The following is a 13,671-nucleotide window of genomic DNA, read 5'->3' as shown; positions in this document are numbered from 1 at the left end:
ACCATGTAGAGGAAGTGTGTTTATTTTTCACTATGGTGTAGGAACAGGCCTTTCAGTTTAAGTATTTATGGAGGCTATAGATGTGTTATATGGACTATCTGTTTTCAAAAAAGTATTACAGAGTGGGTGGCAGTGGCACATGCCTATAATCCCAGCTACTTGGGAGGCTGAGGCAGGAGAATCACTTGAACCCAGGAGGTGGAGGTTGCAGTGAGCCAAGATTGCACCACTGCACTCCAGCCTGGGTGACAGAACAAGATTTGGTCTCCAAAAAAAAAAAAAGAAAGAAAGAAAAGAAAAGAAATGAAATGAAAAAAAGGTATAATACAACAAATATGCATATCATCAAAACTATAGTGGCCATCTTGTTGTCTTTCTTTGGTGGTTCACAAGGCTCTTTAGACTCTTGCAGTCATTGAGGGTCATCATTTGAATATGTTGTACTGAAGAAGAAGAGGCAATTAATAATAAACTCTTGTAGAATGCTGGCGTTTGTTGGATCTTGATAACTCAAGCTCCAAGAGAACAAAGACCTCACCCTCCTCGGTTACTGCTGTATTTTCAGGACCCACAGCAGTACCTGGCACACAGTAGGTTCTCAATGAATATTTGTGAAGGAGTAAGACACTCTTGGAAGAGAGCAACAGTACCTTCAGCATCTAGGAGACATGCCTCCTCTTCCTTCAACTTATGTTCTAACACACAAGGTCAATCACAGAGTAGAAAAGAAAGGTCAAGTTCTGACTTCTCCACCCAACAGGATGGTAAATTCCCAGTGCCTTGGGAAATTGAATTTATGAGTACAGAAATGAATGAATTGGGGTTTTATATTTTATATGCATCTCTGGGAAGAAAGGTGAAAGTACACCTTGATGACTTTCCGACGTGCAGGTCATCCTTCATACCACCAGGCAAATGTCTATATTTCCTGTGGAGGTATTTAATGCAGAGTAATGAACAATAGCCCAGAGTTCACTTGCACATCATCTGCAAGTATGACCCATGTATGAGGCAAGATACTAGCTAACATCTGAAGTTCTTACTATGTGCAAAGCACCAAATGGAATGCTTCATAACGTATTAATTCACTTAATAGTCCAACAACCTGATGAAACAGATACCATTCTTATCTTCATTTTGCAGATGTGAACGCTGAGGCCAAGAGGTTAAGTAACTTGCCCATAGTCACCAGCCAGGAACCCATCCCCAGCAATCTGGCTTGCTTATTTATTTATTTATTTATTTATTTATTTATTTATTTATTTATTTTTGAGACAGAGTTTCACTCTTGTTGCCCAGGCTGGAGTGCAATGGCACAATCTTGGCTCACTGCAACCTCTGCCTCCTGGATTCCGGCGATTCTCCAGACTCAGCCTCCCAAGTAGCTGGGATTATAGGCACCTGCCACCACACCTGACTAATTTTTGTGTTTTTAGTACAGACGGGGTTTCGCCGTGTTGGCCAGTCTTGAACTCCTGACCTCAGGTGATATAACCACCTTGGTCTCTCAAAGTGATGAGATTACCGGCATGAGCCACTGCGCCCGGCCAGCAATCTGGCTTTGAGCATAACCACATTTCCTCAAGACAACCAGCCAATATAAGGAAAATCTGGATCAGGTCAACCAGGGAGGTTAGAATGTGAGAGATCTACAGGAAAGCTTTGGAGATTGGGGTAGATACAAAAAAATGGTTTACGTCCCCTACAGAAAAAAAAAGCTGAGTTTACATGACAATTCTTGCCATGGCTCAGGAGGGTTTAGGGTTATGGATGAAAAGAGAAGCAGGCTCACCCGATGCCCATGCCCTCAAAACTTTCGAGAAGGAAAAGTCCTAAACGCAGCAACCTCAGTGCCTTTGGCATTGGCCAAAGTCTGGCACTCTGCCGTTTTCTGAGGCCTAGCCCAGCAAGGAAAGCACCGTGCCGGATGCAGTTGGCACCTTGGCATAGAACACCCCCAAGGTGTCCATGGGCCTGAGGCGCCCTCCCCCATAGAGAGGGGACAATCTGTTAAGTGAAAAAGTAGAAAGCTTGGGCTCTGCATCAAATAATACAGAAGTGGATTTATTTTATTTTATTGTTTATTAATTATTTCTCCAAGGTGCTTGGGTTTTTCCAACCCCATAAGTTGGAAACTACTGTTATTCCCATTTTTCAGGGGAGGAAACTGAGGCCTGAAAGGTTAAGCACGATGCCCAAAGTCATATGACTATGGATGGCGGCATGGGAATCTGTACCTCAGCTGTCTAAGGCCATACATTGGGCTGCTAACCTCTGCATTACACTGCCTCTCAGCAAAGTGGAAATGCATTTAAAAGTTTTATCCTGATACAAGAGGCAAAGAAGGAAGTGAATGAGGCTTCCATCAGCCAGATGTAACCGAGATATCTGTGTGCCACGTGCCCTTCAGTGTCCGCTAAGGTCAGCTCCAACCTCTCCATCCCTCCTTCTATGGGAAGATTGACACCTTCAGCAGTTTTTCTAATAATTCAGACCCTAAAATTTTTCCCAGTTGCCTCCTACTCCAAAATCCGGAGTCCTGAACTCAGGGTTTCCATTTTCTGTCTTAGAGCTATTTCTTTATTTCAACCCTGTGTTAAACTCAAATATTGGACATGATTCCTCCTCCTCGATTTTCCATTACATCTTAAATAGTATCACTTACAGTTGTGTACAATTGAGTTTTATCAGGAAGTCAACGGTAACCAGAAGTTTATTCATATAAGAAACTGTGGTGAGAAACTGCAATATGGAAGTTCTTGCCAGGTGGATACCTCAAATGTAAATTAGATAAAACCACCTTCAAAAACCCCATTGCTTAGTTACTAGACTCTGTTAAGAAGTTCAGCATTTTTCATAAAAAATATTTCTCATGAAAGAACTTGGCAAGCTTACTCTTATTAACTATAAATAAGCAAGCTAACAGTATTTTCTCTTCTGGGAAATTTGCATTTTTAAGAGGAGGTAATTCTGAAGCAAGGGGAGTAATCCCATAAGTGGTGGAATTTCAATCATCAGCAGGCAGGTGGAGAATTGTATTGTGTTCTTTCAGCCAGGAGGACCATAGCCATGTATCTGCATTTGACACGCAGGTCCACACACAAAGACATAAGCACAAATAGTAACAAACGCATTCTCCAAAAACGGACATGGAGTCAAGGCCTGTTGACTGAGCAGCCTGTTGGTTTTCTTCCAGAGGATCAAGACTCCCAGGCAACAGGTGGAGCCGGGCAGGAAGGGGCCTGTCTCTATCAGGCCCTCTGAGCTTGATAATGTTAGTCAGCTGGACCAGCTCCTTTTTCCACAGGTTAGAGCTGGGATACCAGCTCTTATGTTCCAGGTAGTGGTCCTTCCAAAGGGTGACTTGTTGAGAGGGGAGTCCTCTGCACTGTCCAACATAGGCAGGCATCCCTCTTCCAAGAAGAAATGCAGAAATGGTGGAGCTGCCCCTGCCCTGAGCATGCTGAGAGCATACACCTGTCTGGTGAATTATGGTGACTTTATTGCAAGTCCTAGTCCCACCCTCAAAAGCCTCAAGACTGAGGCATTAGCTCATGTTGTCCATCGCTCCTCAAATCATTTCAGTGGACACCTGTTGCTTTTGTCTATTCAGCACACACTCTTTCCTCTGGAAACTCACGCCATATGGTTTTGGTAGGGCTGAACCACTAAAACCACTGTAGCCATAGAAATGAGACTGTGATTCAGGCTTGGATAGTCAAAGTCTCTTATTTCTGTGTCCACAGGGGTTGATTCAGAAATTGGTATGTGACTGAAGGCTCTCCATGTCCTCCCTGGGACTTATCCAACAGAGCTAGTGGGAGACACGGTTTCCCTCCACTAGGGTTGCTAGCCACACGTCTGTGTGTCAGGGAAAATAAAAGGTCCCATCTTCTGCTGCCAAGGAAGCATCTACCTTCTGAATATGGTCAAGAAATAGAGACACACAAAGCAAAGAGCAGGAGAGAGATGGTCCTGCCTCTCCTGGAACCACTCATGACTGAGCCAGCTTCTCCACTGGATTTCCCAGACATTAGCCAATCGATTTCATTTTGCTTATATTAGTCTGAGCTGTGTGTATGTCACTTGTAATCAAAATTCTTTAAAATAGTGAATACAAAGCTTTCCTTATATCCCCATGACAAAACTTTGTGTTAAATCCAAGGATGCACTGGTTGGGAGACCGAAGACAGTAACAGGTTGCCTCCCTTTCCTACCGAGTAGGGCTCAAGGTGGCTTCCTGGCAGCATTCACAACAGTCATTCTCCTTTAATCTTTTTTATTTTTATTTTTTTTTAAGAGTCTTGCTCTGTTGCCCAGGCTGGAGTGCAGTGGTGTGATCTCAGCTAACTGCAACCTCCACCTCCCGGGTTCAAGCAATTCTTGTGCCTCAGCCTCCCGAGTAGCTGGGACAACAGGCATGCGACACCACTCTTGGCTAATTTTTGTATTTTTAGTAGGGATAGGGTTTGTCGACGTTGCCCAGGTTGGTCTGGAACTCCTGATCTTAGGTGAACTACCCACCTTGGCCTCCCAAAGTGCTGGGATTACAGGCATAATCCTCTACACTCGGCCTTCGTTAATTCTCTTTGTGAATCTGTTCAGTTGTCAAATGATAAAATAGAAAGACAATATGTACATACATACATGCAGAAAGTGTTCTCTTAAGACATTTCTTTAGATTACACTGGGGTGACAAAGAAGGGACCTAAAGCGAAAAATAGGCAGACCTATGATCAGAACTCTGATCTAAAGGCTTTGGAAGGGGCAGGATCCAGTTATGAGGCCTTCAGGACACCAGGATTCAGAATGGAAGATAAGAGGCAAGGCACGGAGCAAGACCTTGATCCATTGGCCACAGTCAAAGGGGTCCACCATTACCTCTGGCATTGACCATGGCATGGCCCCCCAACACGTGCCACCTTACTGCTACTATTATCATTTTTCCTGGATTAAATAAGCTACCATGGGTGTCTGACTTTAAAAATGGGGACCTATGGAAGCAGAACCAGGTCAGAATCCTTTGTGAACACGGGCAAGTATCTTAGCTTTTTCGGTCTCTGGTTTCCTCATCTTTAAAATAAAGATAATTGGCCTCTGAGGACCTTTGTAATGTCAGAGATAATGCATATAAAGTAGGCAGTAAATAAATAATTGCCATTATCATTTTTATTGTTCAACAGAGTAATAGGAAATTTGTACCATTACCATAGCATATAAAAAGCAAGGTTACATTTCTTTTGGTTATATATCTGGTAGTGAGATTGATGAATCTTATGGGGTTAGTTCTATTTTTAGTTTTTCAAGGAGCCTCCAAACTGTTCTCCATAGTGATTTGTACTAATTTACATTCCCACCAACAGTGTACAATGGTTTCCTTTTCTCTGCATCCTTGCCTGCATTTGTTATTGCCTGTCTTTTGGATAAAAGTCATTTTAACCAGAGTGAGACGATAACTCATTATAGTTTTGATTTGTATTTCTCTGATAATCAATGATGTTGAGCACTTTTTCATATAGCTGTTTGCCACTTGTATGTCTTCTTCTGAAAAATGTCTATTCAGATCTTTTGCCCATTTTTAATGGAATTATTAGATATTTTCCTATTTAATTGTTTGAGCTCCTTATATATTCTGGTTATTAGTTCCCTGTCAGATGGATAGTTTGCAAATATTTTCTCCCATTCTGTGGGCCGTCTCTTTACTTTGTTTATTGTTTCCTTTGCTGTGCAGAAGCTTTTTAACTTGATGTAATCCCATTTGCCCATTTTTGCTTTGGTTGCCTGTGCATGTAGGGGTATTAGTCAAGAAATCTTTGCCCAGACCAATGTCCTGGAGTGTTTCTCCAATGCTTTCTTGTAGTGTGATAGGGTTTGGCTCTGTGTCCCCACCCAAATCTCATCTCGAATTGGAATCCCCACAATTACCATTTGTCAAGGCAGGGACCTGGTAGGAGGTGATTGGATCATGGGAGCAGTTTCTCCCATGCTGCTTTTGTGATAGTGAGTGAGATCTGAGGGTTTTATAAGTGTTTGATGGTTCCTTGTTTACACTGTCTCTCACCTACCACCATGTAAGATGTGACTGCTTCTCCTTCTGCCATGATTGTAAGTTTTCTGAGGCCTTCCCAGCCATGCAGAACTGTAAGTCAATTAAACTTCTTTCCTTTATAAATTACCACATCCCAGGTATTTCTTTATAGCATGTGAAAACAGATGAATACATAGTAGTTTCAAAGTCTGGGTTCTTAGATTTAAGTCTTTAACCCATTTTGATTTGATTTTTTTTATGGTGAGAAATCCCAATTTCTGGGATATCCAGTTTTCCCCAGTGCCATTTATTGAAGATACTACCCTTTCCCCAGTGTATGTTCTTGGGACCTTTGTCAAAAATGAGTTCACTGTAGACTTATTTCTGTGTTTTCTGTTCTGTTCCATTGGTCTATGTGTCAGTTTTTATGCCAGTACCATGTTGTTTTGTTTATTATAGCTCTATAGTATAATTTGAAGTTAGATAATGTTACTCTTCCAGTTCAGTTCTTTTTGGTCAGAATAGCTTTGGCTATCCTGGGCCTTTTGTGGTTTCATACACATTTTATGATTTTTTTTTCTATTTCTGTGAAAAATATCACTAGTATTTTGATAGGGATTGCATTGAATCTGTAGATTGCTTTGAGTAGTATGGACATTTTAATAACATTGACTTTTCCTATTCATGAACATGGAATATCTTTCCTTTTTTTTTTTTTTTTTTTTGTATCCTCTTCAATCACCACTAAGCATATACCCTAAAGAAAGGAAATCAGTATATTGAAGAGATATCTGCACTCTCATGTTTATTTCAGTAATATTCACAATAGCAAAGATTTGGAAGCAACTTAAACGTCCATCAACAGATGAATGGATAAAGAAAATGTGGTACATCATATACAATGGAGTACTATTGAGCCATAAAAAAGAATGAGATCCTGTCATTGCAACAACATGGATGGAACTGGAGGACATTAAGTGAAATAGGCCAGGCAAAGAAAGACAAATTTCACATGTTCTCATTTATTTGTGGGAGCTAAAAATTTTAAAAATTGAACTCATGGAGATAGAGAACAGAAAGATGGTAAGGCTGGAAAGGGTAGTGGGAGAGGGGGAAAGTGGGGATGATTAATGAGTACAAAAATGTAGTTAGATAGAATGAATAAAGTCATTTATTTGATAGCACAACAGGGTGACTACAGTCAACGATAACTTATTGTATATTTAAAAATAACCAAAAGGGTATATAATTGGATGGTTTGTAACATAAAAAAAGATAAATGCTTGAGGCGATGGATACCCCATTTACCCTGATGTGATTATTATGCATTGTATGACTGTATCAAAATATCTTATGTACCCCAAGAATATGTATGCCTATTATGCACCCACAACATTTTTTTTAAAAAAAACAAGGTTGAATCAAAGCAAAATGGGTACCTGGAAGCAGCACTCTGTCCCATTTAAGTTTTTCTTCAGTTACAAGTAACATACCCAACTAGCAGGAGTTTAAACAATTAAGGGTGTGTTTTCCTTTTGTAATAAGATGTCCAGTGTACATGGCTGCTGGCATCAGTCCAGTTGCTTGGTGATGCCACTAGCAACTCAGGCTCTTTCTGTCATCTGCTCTGGCACCCTTAAAATGTTGATTTGTCATAGTCTCAAGATGATAGCTCATCTTCAGATAAGATAAGACAAGAGAAGGGGTGGCCCCAGTCACATCTCTCCTTTATGTCAAGAAAAGCTGGCCTGGCACGGTGGCTCATGCCTGTAATCTCAGCACTTTGGGAGCCTGAGGTGGGTTTATCACCTGAGGTCAGGAGTTCAAGACCAGCCTGGCCAATATGGTGAAACCCCGTCTCTACTAAAATTACAAAAAAATTAGCCAGGCATGGTGGCATGCTCCTGTAATCCCAACTACTCAGGAGGCTGAGGCAGGAGAATCACTTGAACCCAGGGGGTGGAGGTTGCAGTGAGCTGAAATCATGCCATTGCACTCCAGCCTGGGCAACATGAGCAAAACTCTGTCTCAAAAAACAAACAAACAAAAAAACTGAAAAGGTAAAGAACTATGTTTCTACTCCGAGATGCTTCCACGTGTAATATTGTGGCCAAAAATTTGTTTTATAGACACACTTAGCTGCTGGAGGGGCGGGCTAGGAAAGTGATTATTTATCCTTTTTTATTTATTTACCAGCTACTACTATGGAATGCACCAAGGAAAAGGAGATGGAACTGGATGCTGGGTAAGCCAGCTGGGGGCATCTGCCCCACCCTGAGGATAAATTAGTAGACTGTTTTCGAGGGCTATTTAGTAGCATTCTATTGAATTTTAAATATACATGTCCTTCAACGCAGGGATTCCATTTCTTGGAACTCTAGAGAGAGAGTAGCAGATGTTGCATTCGCAAAGAGCTTGGTAAATGAGAGAAACATGAGCGTAATAATGAGACAGATTGGAAAGAACCTAAATGTCTGTCACGTGGGAGTGACGGAGTATGAGATATTAAAACCATGGGATGCCATCAGCATCACAGAATGTCATAGGCATGGAAGGACTGACAGGGAAAGGTCTCAAAATCATATCGTTAATTGAAAAATGAAATCTGCAGGACAAGATGCACAATGATCGCGTACTTGGAGAACAACAACAACAAAACCACACCTACATCTCATATGTTAAGATGCCACATCCAAAAGAATATGAAACGATACCACCAAACTGATTAGAGCGATTTTTTTTGGGAGAGGATGAGGTTGAGGAATGTGAAGGGGGAACTTCCTTTCTGCTTATATTGTTTGCATTTTAATTATAAAAGTGAATTCATGAGATACTTGTGTAATGTTTTAAATTATGGTGCATATATACAGTAGAATATTAAGTAACTATTAAAAACAATGAGTAGGCCGGGTGCGGTGGCTCACGCCTGTAATCCCAGCAATTTGGGAGGCCGAGGCGGGTGGATCATCTGAGATCAGGAGTTCAAGACCAGCCTGGCCAACTTGGAGAAACCCTGTCTCTACTGAAAATACAAAAATTAGCCAGGCGCGGTGACGCACACCTGTAATCCCAGCTACTCAGGAGGCTGAGGCATGAGAATTGCTTCAACCTGGAAGGTGGAGGCTGAAGTGAGCTGAGATTGTGCCACTGCACTCCAGCCTGGGTGACAGAGCAAGATTGTCTCAAACAACAACAATGACGAGTCAAATCTTTTTTAGAAAATAGGTACTTTGTATTTGGATGAAGTCCTGGGTCATCTTTCCTGAGAAATTGTAGCAGGGTGGGCCCTGAGGGGTTTGGGGTAGAGGACTCCTGAGGCTTCCCACTGCCTGTGTTTCTATGGTTCTGTGATAAGGAAAGTTTGAGAGCAAGGAAATCTGCACTTCAGACTTTATTTGGTAATTTAATGAAGGGCAGGGGCAGGGAAGAGACCTTGAGTTGGACAGCAGGAGTGGCCTCCCCTACCTTCAGTTAGGCCTTGGTCATCCAGACCAGAAGTTTTTCTAGAATAGCCTTTGGAGCAACCAGAGATCTGGAGTTTTTGCTGCCGGCATGCAGTTGAGAGGAGTCCACTTGGCTGAGAGGCACCGCACATAGATGCAGCCAGGCATCTTTGAGAGTGACTGCCTGCTAGTCCAACTCCCTCTGTGCCCAATAGAAGCTGCAAGCAACTGGCAAGTATAGAAGCAGGATCGTCCAGACTGCAGGCAGTTGGTTCTTTTCCTTCTCTCCTCTAAGTCTTTTTTCCCACCTTCCAAATCCTTCCTAGGCCAGGGTTTTCCTTCCAACAGTAGGTGATGGCAGACAAGGTGTATGATGCCCCGTGCCCACTCCAGGTTCCAGTCCTCAGGGGCCAGCCAGTCCTCTGCCCAGGGACTGACTGGGATATTCACTGAAGGTTTCTGCTTGTCCAGCCAAATGCCTGAAGCCTCACAGACATCAATCCTGGCCACAAAGCCTGCCAGATGTGACTTGGGAAAGTCAGTCGAGGAGATTGACAATATGGAGCTACCGAAACAAACAAGGTGAAGGCTGCTTTCTGAGTTCCAAGGCAGATGGAGACCCTAGGGAATCAGACAGAGTAAACAAACATCAAATAAATAAAGTCCCTGTAATCCTAGCACTTTGGGAGGCTGAGGCAGGTGGATTGCTTGAGGTCAGGAGTTCAAGACCAACGTGACCAACATAGTGAAACCTGTCTCTACTAAAAATACAAAAATTAACCAGGTGTGGTGGCAGGTGCCTGTAATCCCAGCTACTCAGGAGGCTGAGGCAGGAGAATCACTTGAACCTGTGAGGTGGAGATCACAGTTAGCCGAGACTGCACCACTGCACTCCAGCCTGGGCAATAGAGCGAGACTCTATCTCAAAAATAAATAAATAAATAAAGCCTCATTTAGCTAAAACAACAAAACAAGAAGGTAAAACAAATGCATTACCTTCTTTTTGTGTGTGTATTTGAAAATTTTCATGATAGAAATTAACAAAATGGCCCTCATCACAACACCCTTTGGTGTCCTTGTTTATGTAGTTTCTCTGACCTGGAAGGCCCTTCCTCTCTTACACCCCTTGTATAAATCTTACAGGTCCCACATGGCCCAATCCAAATGCTTTCTCTAGGAAGCCTTTGCTGATTCCTCCTCCACCCTCCATTCCCAGTGAGAGCAATTACACCTTCCTCTGGTTTCTTATTTCATTTTGCTTATACCATTTTGAAAGAAGCTATAACATTCTCACTTTTAATGTCATTATCTGCATGCTAATCCCATTGATCAGCCTAAGAGTATACTAAAGTCAGGGATTCTGGTTCATTAATCTCCCTATTCTCAGTACCTGACACATAGTATGTGGCGATGAGAACTGATAAATGAATAAATAGATCCATTATTCATCCATTTCATAAACATTTATGGGGCATCTGAATATAACAGGCACTGTACTAGGCAGCGATGTTAATAAGACAAATAAGACAGTAAACTCCTTAGCCCCATGGAGTCTGCAGTTTGGGTGATAGGGACAGCCATGTAAGCAGATAATTACAGTAAAGAACCATTGGTATAATCATGAAAGTACATGCAAGGTAGAGGGGACGGTGTGAAAGAGAGAGAGTTCAATTCTACTTGAGGGAGGTTAAGAAGGGTTTTAAGAGAGAAGTGATGTTAACGTGGTACATTAGTTCGAGTTCACAGAAAAGCAGATGCAAAGAGAGGGTGCTATAGTTTGAATGTGCCCTCCAAAGTTCATGTGTTGGAAACTTGATCTCAATGCTGCAGTGGTGTTGGGATGTGGGACCTAAAAGGAAGGGTTTGGGTCATTGGGGCATTGCCCTCGTGACTGGATTAATGCCAGCCATTATCTTAGGCTTGTTATCTCAGAGGTGGGTTCCTTATTAAAAAGATGACTTCACCCTTCCCCATCTCTTACCCATGTGATGCTTTCTGCCATGTTATGGTGTGGCAAGAAGTCCCTTACCAGATGCTTGTACTTTGATCTTGGAATTCCCAGCCTCCAGAACTGTAAGAAAATAAATTTCTGTTCTTTATAAATTACCCAGCCTTTGGTATTTTGTTACAGCAGGACAAAATGGACTAAGACAGAGGGTTACATACAAGAGATTCATTGAGGGAGGGAGCAAAAGGCAGGGAGAGCCCTCACACCACAATGCAGGCCTGATTCCTGTCGAGGAAGAGAGGGATAAAGGAGGATAGGGTTGGTGAAGTCTCAGTTTGCAGAGAAGCAGTTCCAGGTAAGATTTGGCTAGACCGATGAAGAACGCTTGAGCCAAAGTCTCCCCCTGGAGGAATCTCATGTCTTATTGGATGGGGCTGCCTTAGTACCCTGTTGTACTCAGCCATTGGCTGGGAGCAGCCCACTGGCACCACAGCCTTGGTGTGAACATGGCAGCAGAACCAGAAGGCCAACAACTGGAGGCACTGGCAGTTATGCTTTCTGCAGCAAGTGGTCTGAGTGGCACACTTTCATGACCACTACACTTGGTCTTTATATTTAAGTATATATCAGCGGGCATATAGGTGAGAAAATGTGGGAGAAGACAAAAAGGAAACATTCCAGGATGAGGGACCTGCATTAGAAAACACACCAAAGCATGAGTCAATGTAGCTCATTAATGGACCTGGAAATAATTCTGCATGAATGGAGTGAGGGGAGGGACAACGCGGCAGGAGATGAGGTTGGCTGATTGGCAGCAGCTTGGCTATGGTAGGCATTGCTTGTGAGCAGTGGAGGGACATGAAAGGGCTAACATCAGGAAAGTGGAGCAGGTTTGGGCTTGGAAAATAGGCTCTGGAGGCATGTAGAGGAGGGCTCAGAAGAAGGCAGGCCAGGCCGGGCGCGGTGGCTCACGTCTGTAATCCCAGCACTTTGGGAGGCCGAGGCGGGCGGATCACAAGGTCAGGAGTTCGAGACCATCCTGGCTAACATCGTGAAACCCCGTCTCTACTAAAAGTACAAAATATTAGCCGGGCGTGGTGGCAGGCCTGTAGTCCCAGATACTCGGGAGGCTGAGGCAGGAGAATGGCGTGAACCCAGGAGGCGGAGCTTGCAGTGAGCCGAGATTGTGCCACTGCACTCCAGCCTGGGCGACAGAGCGAGACTCCGTCTCAAAAAAAAAAAAGAAGAAGAAGAAGGCAGGCCAGAGAGGATGACCCAGCAAGCATTTGGAATGATGTGCTGTGGAGTGGGCTAGATCAGTGGTGGTGGTGGAAAGGGAGAGGAAGAAAGGGATGGATGAATGGAAAGATGGGTGAGTGAAGGAATGAATGAGTAAATGCAAGTGGTCACATGCAAACCAGCTGTACCTCTTTCAGGGACAGTTCCATTGTATTCAAATCCCTGAATTCTGCTCTGTGTCTTGATGAAGCTCATAACTCATTCTTGTTAGAGTTTCATTAGGTAAAAAATACACCCCGATACATTGTCAAGGGAAATAAGCACCTGTCCCAAACATCCTGCTCTACAAAAACACATCAGCACTTGCTGCCAACCCAGGCTGGTCTCAGGCGGGCATGAATGTAACTCTGCCTGGTTGGAACAGGAATCCCCAGGAGGCAAGGCCTCCTTTTGTGCTCCATTCATTTTCAGGGCCAGATGGTGTTTGCCTCATTGACTTTCATTGCTGATTTAGTCTTGTTTGCTGGTTTTTTACAGGTTGCTTCCTTATTTCAATTCATTTTTTCACTTGTCCCACTTTTGCACTCTGCAGCACGTTCATCGCGATGGCAGGGAGACAGCTGGAGCTCTCAGCAGGTAGAAATTTTCAGGGAGTTGGCCAAACCTAGTTCCCACAGCTCAGTGCCCTGGCTCTGGGAAAACATTGTGCAGAGGGAGCTCTGAGAAAAAACAGTAAATACAGTTTCATTGAAAAACACTGTTGATTGAGCAAGATGGCAGAGCAACCAACAGCCATGACTGAAAGAATGATTTCTGGTCCAAACTGCTTCCTTTTTCTGGCCTTTCTGTTACCATCTTGTATAAAGACTAAGTCTAAACAGCAGATTCAGGGATGCTCACCATCCAGGTGCTCTCTGATCCTGCAGCATCCTTGTTGGGTCACTAGCAAGGACAATCAACTTATCCATCTGTTCACACCATGCCTCCAGTCCTCAGACGCTTATCCCCAAATC

Source organism: Mandrillus leucophaeus, unplaced genomic scaffold (assembly GCF_000951045.1).
Source record: "Mandrillus leucophaeus isolate KB7577 unplaced genomic scaffold, Mleu.le_1.0 Scaffold70, whole genome shotgun sequence".
Taxonomy (NCBI): domain Eukaryota; kingdom Metazoa; phylum Chordata; class Mammalia; order Primates; family Cercopithecidae; genus Mandrillus; species Mandrillus leucophaeus.
Note: the sequence above shows the minus strand (reverse complement) of the source record.